The sequence below is a fragment of the Aulonocara stuartgranti genome (assembly GCF_965226115.1).
Source record: "Aulonocara stuartgranti genome assembly, chromosome: 3".
NCBI lineage: Eukaryota > Metazoa > Chordata > Actinopteri > Cichliformes > Cichlidae > Aulonocara > Aulonocara stuartgranti.
The window spans coordinates 9,291,825-9,300,894 of NC_138941.1; the positions used below are offsets into that span (position 1 = coordinate 9,291,825).

At 41.3% G+C, this 9,070-nt stretch overlaps 1 long non-coding RNA gene across 1 annotated transcript; it reads right to left on the bottom strand.

The window, feature by feature from the left end:
* Nucleotides 1–794: 794 nt before the first annotated feature.
* Nucleotides 795–8,796, bottom strand: LOC309702501. Its single transcript, XR_014275563.1, has 3 exons — nt 8,706–8,796; nt 1,348–1,453; nt 795–823 (listed from the first exon to the last, which is right to left on the bottom strand). It is a non-coding gene; the product is annotated as an uncharacterized lncRNA (long non-coding RNA).
* Nucleotides 8,797–9,070: the final 274 nt, after the last annotated feature.

A 9,070-nucleotide genomic window follows, 5' to 3' on the forward strand; every position in this document is an offset into this window, starting at 1 on the left:
TGTTCACAGACGCGGACTACAGCTTTCTTGGCTGCTGCCTCAAAGCACACTGTGCGCTGTCTATCTTGCATGCTGCACAATATCGTTTATTATTTAGTATCTACTGTTATCTACTGTTAGCTAGTTTATTGTGATGGTGCTGTTTTTATTATGTTGCTCTTTGTTGTTTGCTTTCTCTTCTGTTTTTTTTCTCCATACAGGTGACCCAGGAGTTTTGTTTGTGTTTTTTTTTTTTTCTTCCCCCCCCTCTCACCGTCTCTTCTCCCCTTTGGTTTTCTTTCTCTCCCTCTCTTTCTTTCATTCTTTCCCCCTGTCCTATCCCACAGTCATGTCTGTCCCGTTTGTAGCAACTGAAAATAAAATAAATTCATAATTATAATAAAGGTCAATCAAATGGACCAATATGGCAAGGCCATGATGATCCACTTGGTAAAATAAATCCGCTTGGCATCTTTCTTGGCCTCAAGACAACAATTCTGATGGCTAAAGATCCAAACGGGACACAAAAAATAAAATAAAAAGAAACAAATGAACTAAATATGTTCTCCTTCATTTCTGTCAAACAAAGCTGTATGAAACGTTTCCAGCTGTTAGTATCATGGTTGCTAGGCAACCCGGGAAGCGCGACGGAGGCTAGACGTCCCATTTCACGAGCCTACGAGCCTCGCACTTCGGCCTTAGCGGTCTTTGAGTACGCGGCCCTTGAGGACTTTAAAGCTGCAGAACCTGAATCGGGATACAGCCGTGATGATCTCCAGCCTCGTGCTCGCCAACATTCTCACCTGAGTTAAGACGACGATCACTGAAATGGTCTCAGCAGGTCCTTTGATGACAGCAATGAAATGCAGCGGTAAGGCTTTTTGGGGATTAAGTTCGTTTTCATGGCAAAGAAGGACGATGCAGTTCATCTGATCACTCCTCATAACATTCTGGAGTGCAGGCAAAATGCTATTATAAAAACTTAAGCAGCAACTTCTCCAGGTTCCAATATTTATGCAATTCTCAAACCTTTTGGCCACGACTGTATAACCTCTTCTGAAGTTTAGTGGATATTATACATGGTTATGCTCAGGATGTGTCGGCCAGTTTCCACTGGAAACGCCTTTTGGTTAAACTGTCAGCGAGGAATTTGCATTTGCACTGTTACATTTTTATATAACTTTAATGCACATAAACAACAGCTGCTTGTTTCAGTGAAAATACATTGATGGCTTTTTAATAAAGTTGTGCAGCTGTAAAGTATTTTGTCTGGTGTCAATTCTATCGTCAGCTACATCGTTATGGCAAATGTTCAAATGTATATGGTGATAAATATCTTTGGTCATATGGTCCTGCTCTGTCTGTCACCTTCTGTGTTGAGCTCATTGTTTCCTCTGTAGTGGCTGAGCTGAGTCCAAGTAGCTGAAAATGTTCCTCTGCTGCTCCGTCAGACTCTCCTCCTCCTGCTGATCAGCTGGGACACAAAACAGATCTTTGTTAGGCTCCACACTGCACTGAAGAGTCAAAGTGTCTCATATGTTCATCTGACAAGTAAAAGAACACATTTTTGTTTCCCGAGGTGGGCAACTTGTTGGAAACAAACACAAAAGCTTTGAGCACTGATACCTGCCATTGCTGGCATTGAAAGATGCAACGCCAGCAATGTGGATTGTCAAGACTCAAACCAATCATCAAGCAAAGACAACAGGAATCAAATGTATCAATCACCTGGATCACCTGCTGAGAAAGAAAAAAGAAAGCAAGCAGAAGAGAACAAGAGTAATAGAATAAACAACATCACAATGATATATGGGAATATGACAGTAAATACTAAATGTTAAACATTATTGTGCAGCACATAAGATCAACAGAACACAGTGTGCTTTGAGGTAGGAGCCAAAAAGGGTGTAGTTTGTGGGTGTGATCACCCGTGTGTACACCTGTGAGCATGGACGCGCTTGTTTTTTGTTTTTTAAAAGGTTCCTTCATGTAATAATCTGCTAGAGGGTGTGGGGGGGCCACAGCCCCGTCCTCCAGGGCGTGAAGCAGGTGTGGAGGAGATCAAAACTCCAGACATCCAGAGGCCCCCAGAACACAAGAGACCAAGGAAGACCAACAGAGGGGCAGCTGCGCCACTGTCCCGGAAAGAGCTGAGGAGAGTCCCAGATGAGGGCTCACTCAGCAGCCGCGGAGCAGAAGCCAGGGGGAGTTGCAGTGACGCGCCCGTGAGCTCCGCCGGCAGCCAGCTGCGCCTGAGTGACCGAGCCCCAGGCCGAGAGGCCGGGGGCACCCCGCCTCCGAAGTGGCCCGAGCGAGCCCCAGGCTCCAGGCCCCGATAAGCGGCCGCCAAGGAGTGAGCCGGTACATACATGAGCGCCCAGCCCTAGTGGACAAGAACCACTAACACACCAATGTCTGAGGGCATCAGCCACCGGCAAACGCTACACAGTGCCGTCCAGCAACTATTTTTCTATTGTTGCACTACCTGCTCTGTACACGCAGCGTCGAGCAACGGTGGAGACGGAATTTCAAGCAGGACAACATTTTGCTGCAACAACAAAACGTGAGACATTTGTTGTTTTATGTTTATTTATTGTTATGAGAGAATCATGATCTCAATTCTAAGCCAAAAAAATCGTGATTCTCATTTTATGCAAAATCGTGCAGCCCTAACATTAACACAAAACTATTGTTTCACCAGAGAAACACACATGAAGAGAGAGAGAGACAATAACAGCTACCAAACAGTCGTCATAATTCGTCACACAATGAGAAAAGGACAAATCAACAAGTAACAATGACTAATTAATATTAAAATCTGTAACATAATGTATTGTTTGGAGTTTAGTCTGATTGGTTCAGGATGAGCTGCCATTATCCAATCACACGTCTGCCTACCTGCATCTTTTCTCTTTTTTCTAACCTGAGCACCTGATGGCTTTGAACTTTTGTTGTCCATCTTCCATTGGTTTGAATTTTGCGCTCCAGTACAAACACAAATCCCCCAACCCGAGGATCAGCACAATTAACCTAACAGACCTACACCTTAGTTCACAGATTCACTTTGTCTAAGGTTGATTTCTGGGATTTCACACAACCCAGGATTCAGATCGTGAATCCATGATGGGCTTGGATTTACATCATTATCAATGAAATGTGCTCTACTTGGAAGCAGCCGGCCCCGCCCCTTTTGACGGCTTGTGTGAGACTTTAAATCATCAAACTGTAAATTATAAATTTAAATTGTTATTGATCCTTTACCCCGAGTCCTAAAGTGTAGATTTTTTTTCTTACTCTTCTTATATTTATTGTTTGTTTACTTGCACCGCTGTAACTGCAGCCTCGTCGTCTCGTCTCTCTATATGCTGGACTGTCTGTAGCGGAGATGACAATAAAGTTTACTTTGACTTCAGCAGTGCGCAGGCGCACCGAGGGCTCTCGCGCTCACGTTATAGAATTTAGAAAAAACATCGGTGCAGATTATAAGTCTGTATCATAATATCTGTTTGTTGTTTTTATTTTGCTTTGCGAGTTGGTTATTAGATGCCGCTCCAGCCAGCCAGAGACTCCCCGCCGCCCCGCCCTCTCCTCCCTGTGCCGCCAGCAGCAGGCGCACCTCGCAAACGGAGGGCGCCCTTACTCCCAGCAAATGGCTGATAGAAAACCGATCGGTGCCTACGAATTTCCCAATATGCGCTGGCATGACGTCGGGGAAGCATGGGTACGACCGATTATTTTATTTTTTTCTTGCCCGTGATGCCCCCCCCCCACCACGATGCATTCTATTGGTTTGCACACTTACACACACCCAGCTGTGGTTTCCTGTTTTGCTGGACTCTGGAGAGCCCCGCCTTTAACACTCTTCTCTCACAGAGAGCAACAGAAAACTTGGAAAAACTCCAGATTGACTGAACTCAGTTCAAAGTTACCTTGACACCTTTAGATGTGAGACGTAGTGATGGTCCGCTTGAAGCTGACGCTCCGGTGCGTGTGTCAGAAAGATCAACGCGCTGCTTCAGAAGCACCGTGTCGAGGCTTGATTCGTTTGGCCGGAGTCACGTGATCAGTGACGTCTGAAGCTTCGTTTAGAACGTACCTCTTTTTAAATCGAACTTTATTGAAACACAATGAGTATACAACATACAAACAGATGAAGTTTACAAAAGAACAGAACATGAACATACAGAACCAGGAGTAAAAAAATGATGATACGAGTAGGCGAAAAAAATCAACATATAAATATTGTTCTGAGAGGCTTTTTGTTGGTTGAGTCTGAAATTGATTGCATGTACAATTCATATCCTTATAAAAAGGCAGAAATATGGTGTTTTATTAATAAACTTACATTTATGGATATAAAATAGCTAAAAGTATTAACAAATATTTTATAAAAAAAACATTTATCATTCTTCCTGGGGAACTTAAAGAAACAGAATAAAACATTTCCCATCGTAAAGAAAACTCCCTTAAAATATGGACAATAACAAAACTGCTAAATTCTTCCAGAATCTCTGTGTAGAGGAACCAAAAGAGATGTGCCACAGTTTCTGGATGATCCCCACAGAAAGTTCAATTAGTATTTATGTCTCTTTTAAATGTTACCATATAGTGACTGGCTGGGTCACATTTATGAAGAATTTTATATGAGATTTCCTTCACCTTGTTCACAATTAGATATTTATGGGATCATCCAGACTGTCTTCCAGGTGATATCTGGAACATGTCGGTTCCAGTAAGATATTCTATATATGGGAGAGACATGATATCTTCTTGGAATAAACTACGTATTCTCTTATTGCTGTTACCAAGTTCCTGTGAAAAGCAGATTTTTCCCACTGCTGACTCAGCTGGATCAGGGAGAGTGACTGAGGCAGATATTGAGCTGTCAGTGTTTTTATATAACATTAAAGTCCCTGAGGGTATGGCACCAAGCACCATTGAGAATTCCCCAACACTGTTTGACAAGTTTGACGAGCATCTTGACTTTTGGTCTTTGGATATTAACAGTCCTGGATATGTGACTTCTTGTTTAACAGAAATGTTACAGAGAGCATTTGCAGTGCAGCCTTTAATTGCTAGTAATTCACATTTTTTTAGATTTCGACATAAAGCAGATGCCTCAGAGAAATCACTAATAACACTAAGGGCTGGACGGATTAGATTTGCATTCTTCAAGAAGAGTGTGGTGTCATCAGCTAGCTGGCTGATGATGAGCTCCTTATCAGCTGTGCTGATTCCTTGTATAACAGGTCAAATCTCGGGGTGGAGTCTTAATCATTTTAATTGAGCTATTGCCATTCGTGTACAAGGTTTTGATAGCTTTACAGAAAAATGCCAAATTTTTCCAAAGAGTGGAAAATAAATTGATGTTCAATTGTATCAAAAGCCTTTTAAAAATCCAGGAAGAGAATGAAGCTATAGTCAGATACCAAATCAGAGTAATCAAGTAGATCTAAAACCAGTCTCATGTTCTTAGAAAGGTGTCTGTTTCTCATAAAGCCTGATTGTGTCTCATCGATAATTGTGTCCAAGAACTCTTTCATTCTGTTAGCAAGTACTAAAGCCATAATCTCATAGTCATCATTGAGCAGACAGATGGGTCTCCAATTATCAATAAGAAGTAAGTCTTTGTTTGGCTTTGGAATAAGTGTTATGAGACCCTGAGTAAGAGTAGGAGGGAGGATGTTATTCTCTACACTTCCTATGAAAAGCTGCAGTAAGAACGGAGCCAGGAGATTAGAAAATGATTCATAAAACTCTGCAGTTAAACCATCTGTGCCGGGAGATTTGTTGGCCTTAAGTGCAGAAATAGGATTACAAACGTCCTCCACAGTCAGAGGGCTGTCACAGTGACTTCTATCTTCCACAACAATAGTTTTTAGGTTTTTAATATTATTGAGAAACAGCGTTGAGACATATATATATATATATTCTACTTTTCTAAATGATTGACTATTTCAATGGAGAACCTAAATGACACGGACCCGTGTTTGTTATTACATATCTCTATTTTGAATGTGACAAGTCTATCATTGCCTGTTATTCATAGGTATTAACAGAGTTTTTGGCCTTTTTTTCCTCTATAACAGTTAATTGACTCTTTACAGTGGCCTGCTATGGTTAATAATAACATGTTCAGTCATGAGTGAAATCAAAGCTTTTCTTCACTTTAGCATTTAACATTCCCAACAATATAATGTGATACCTTAATTAAAACACAGCTAATAAAACACAATTTTCTTAATGCAAACATCAGTGACTCAACATTAGCAACCAAAGGGTTCAGTCTGCAGCTCACACTCATGTGAAGCTACAGCCTCCCCCTTTAGTCTCTGTCATCCTTCTGCTCCTGCACAAACAAAGCAAGACAAAACCTCCACCCTTCTTCTACAGGCTGGGTGAATTGTTGTGGACATTCACTAATCCTAAAGTCGGCACCATTTTTGTCTCAGTATCAAGTCAGTTAAACTTTTAGTCGTCAGTCCATCACAGTCCAGTCACATGCATACATCCACACACATTCATACCAGATATTGCTGATAATGGAGTCTCATGCGCAGCCTATTCGAGCCTCCATCACCAGCAAGATGACGTCATCATTTTAAAGGAAAACAGCTCCTTGTTTTTGGACTGGATTGACTCGCTGCAATCCTTTTAGGCTCAGGACTTCTCATGTGATCAATGTCACATATAAGTGAATTTCTCCCAAGCCCATTATAATCATGGAGAAAAACACTTTGCCACTGTTTCAAGTAAGAATATTTTATAGCGCTTTAAAGTTCAACCTCTCAGGTCTGGATTAAAGAGCTGATTTGTTAAATCGGGAACTCACAAAATACCAAAATATCACCACCGGTGGATCACACCTCTCAGATGTTCTTATCTCAGTGCACTGTAACAAAAGCACAAACAAACGCAACCAATAAAATACTAATAAAGTAACAAATACTGGGGCCCATTGCAAACATGTCCAAGCATAAAACCATCTTTCTCTCTCTTAGAGAAAGAAAACAATCCAAACCTCACTGATAAAATCAACCTAGTGTCAAGCAAAACCCAAAAATCAACCAAAACTTCACCAGAAAGTTTTCCTCCCTCCCGGGACAATATTGTGCAGGAATACAGGCACCGTAACTCCTTTTGCACTGACAAAAACATGTTGGATTTACTTGATTCAATAGTGGACACTGGTTGCACACAAAGGTTTTGCTTTGGCAGAAACTTAAACAACTGAGTTAAATCAACACAACCTTTTCATATTCAGTAAAGCTGCATGTTGTGTTCATAAAACACGATTGAAACATGTTCAGATGGAGTAAGTTGAGCTCCTGGAACATTTTAATCCTTCAATTGAAATTGAATGGGTCTACAACAACTACCATCCTCCTATCTCTATCCTGGTTGCAGCAGGGCTGGGAAATAACCCTGAAGTGATAGGTTACCAGGCAGGGTACACCCTGGACAGCTCACCAGTCTATCAGATAGAAACACACAGCCGTTTACATTCATGGATAATTTAGCCCAGGACCTTCTTACTGTGGAGCAACAGCACTAACCAGCATGCCAACAATGGAGGAAATACAGGAAAGCTATGATTTCCTGTATTTGAGGCAGAATTATTTTGTTCTTGCCCTTGACAGGTTAATCCACAATAAATAGCAACAGCATGCATGTGGTGTGTGTGTCGTTGTCTGCCTCTTATAACTCCAGTGATTTTCCTGTAGTTTGAAATCTTATGCGGTGTTGACACAATAATTTGTTGTAAACCAGGAAATTCCCAACTGTGGTAGAAAGCACAGCTTAGCCTTAGCAAATGTTCAAAGAAAAGTCGTCACTTCCTGATTTCTGCTTCACTGATAAATATTGTCACACTGGGGTTTTTGCAAATGATATCAGTGAGCACTGTGTGGCAGCTGGAGTCAGACAACTGAAGCTCCCACAATCAAGACCACAAACAGCTTTCAAAGGAGATTTGAAGCTTTTCTGGCAGCAAGCTTCATGATTTATGGGACTGGAACTGGAACAGAAACTACCTGATCACCAATGGTGAGCTGCCATGGAATTATTTTTATGACATTTTATCAAAGTTATAAATAAGCGTGCCCATTAACACATAGTGAGTGAGCATGTTGTCTTCCCACGCAGTGAACAGCGGATGCTAATGTTTTTGTCACTTTTTACAGAGTCAAACTCAAAGTAAGGTCAGTGCTTCCACGCTTTAAACGCTGCACGCTCACACTCTCTCCACACTCGATAGATTATCCATTGTTCATCTGCACACAGCTGCGGTTTTAGTAACGCAGTAACGCAGCGTGCTTACGGCAAAGTAACAGTAATCTAATTACCTTTTTTGCAATAGTAATCCCTCACTTTACTCGTTTCTTGAAAAAAGTAATCGGATTACTGCCCATCTCTGGTTGGAGCTGTGCACTTGTGGGTTCCACCTTGTGTACACGTTTATCTTTGCTGTGTGTACTTGTACCTCTGAGTGGAAGCTGAACTCTTGAGTTCGAGTATCGAAGCATCAGCTGTGACGTTAAAGTCCAAACAGCTCGTTCATTTGACGTGCAAATGAACGAAGGTAACGCCGTTTTCATGTGGATGTGTCACTGAGACACTTTCCACATCCACAGCTCACAAAATGGGAAAACTATAGAAGTATAACAATGAAGAAGTTACTATGTTACGGGTCCCAAGGATGAAGACCTCGATGACAAATATGTTACCTGTAAAAGCAGGTGAAGAGCAGAGTAAGGAAGACACGATGCGTCTCTGCTTTCCTCCAGAACGTGTCTGAGTCTGATTTATTTCACACAAATAAATGCTATAAAACACTAAACATGAGCTTTCAACATACTGTTCAGCTGGTTCCTCATTCACATCAATTACATTTACTTATTTCACAACATCAGTGAAATATACTCTTTTTAACTGGTTCAGTTTCTCAAGTTCACACTTCTTTCCATAACAGCTACATCCTTTTATCATATCAATAAACACATCACATTGTCTTCTGCAGTGTCTTACTGGCTAAACAGTTCTATTCAATAACAGCATTGGTAAATACATTACATTTGTTCCCTCCAGTAAT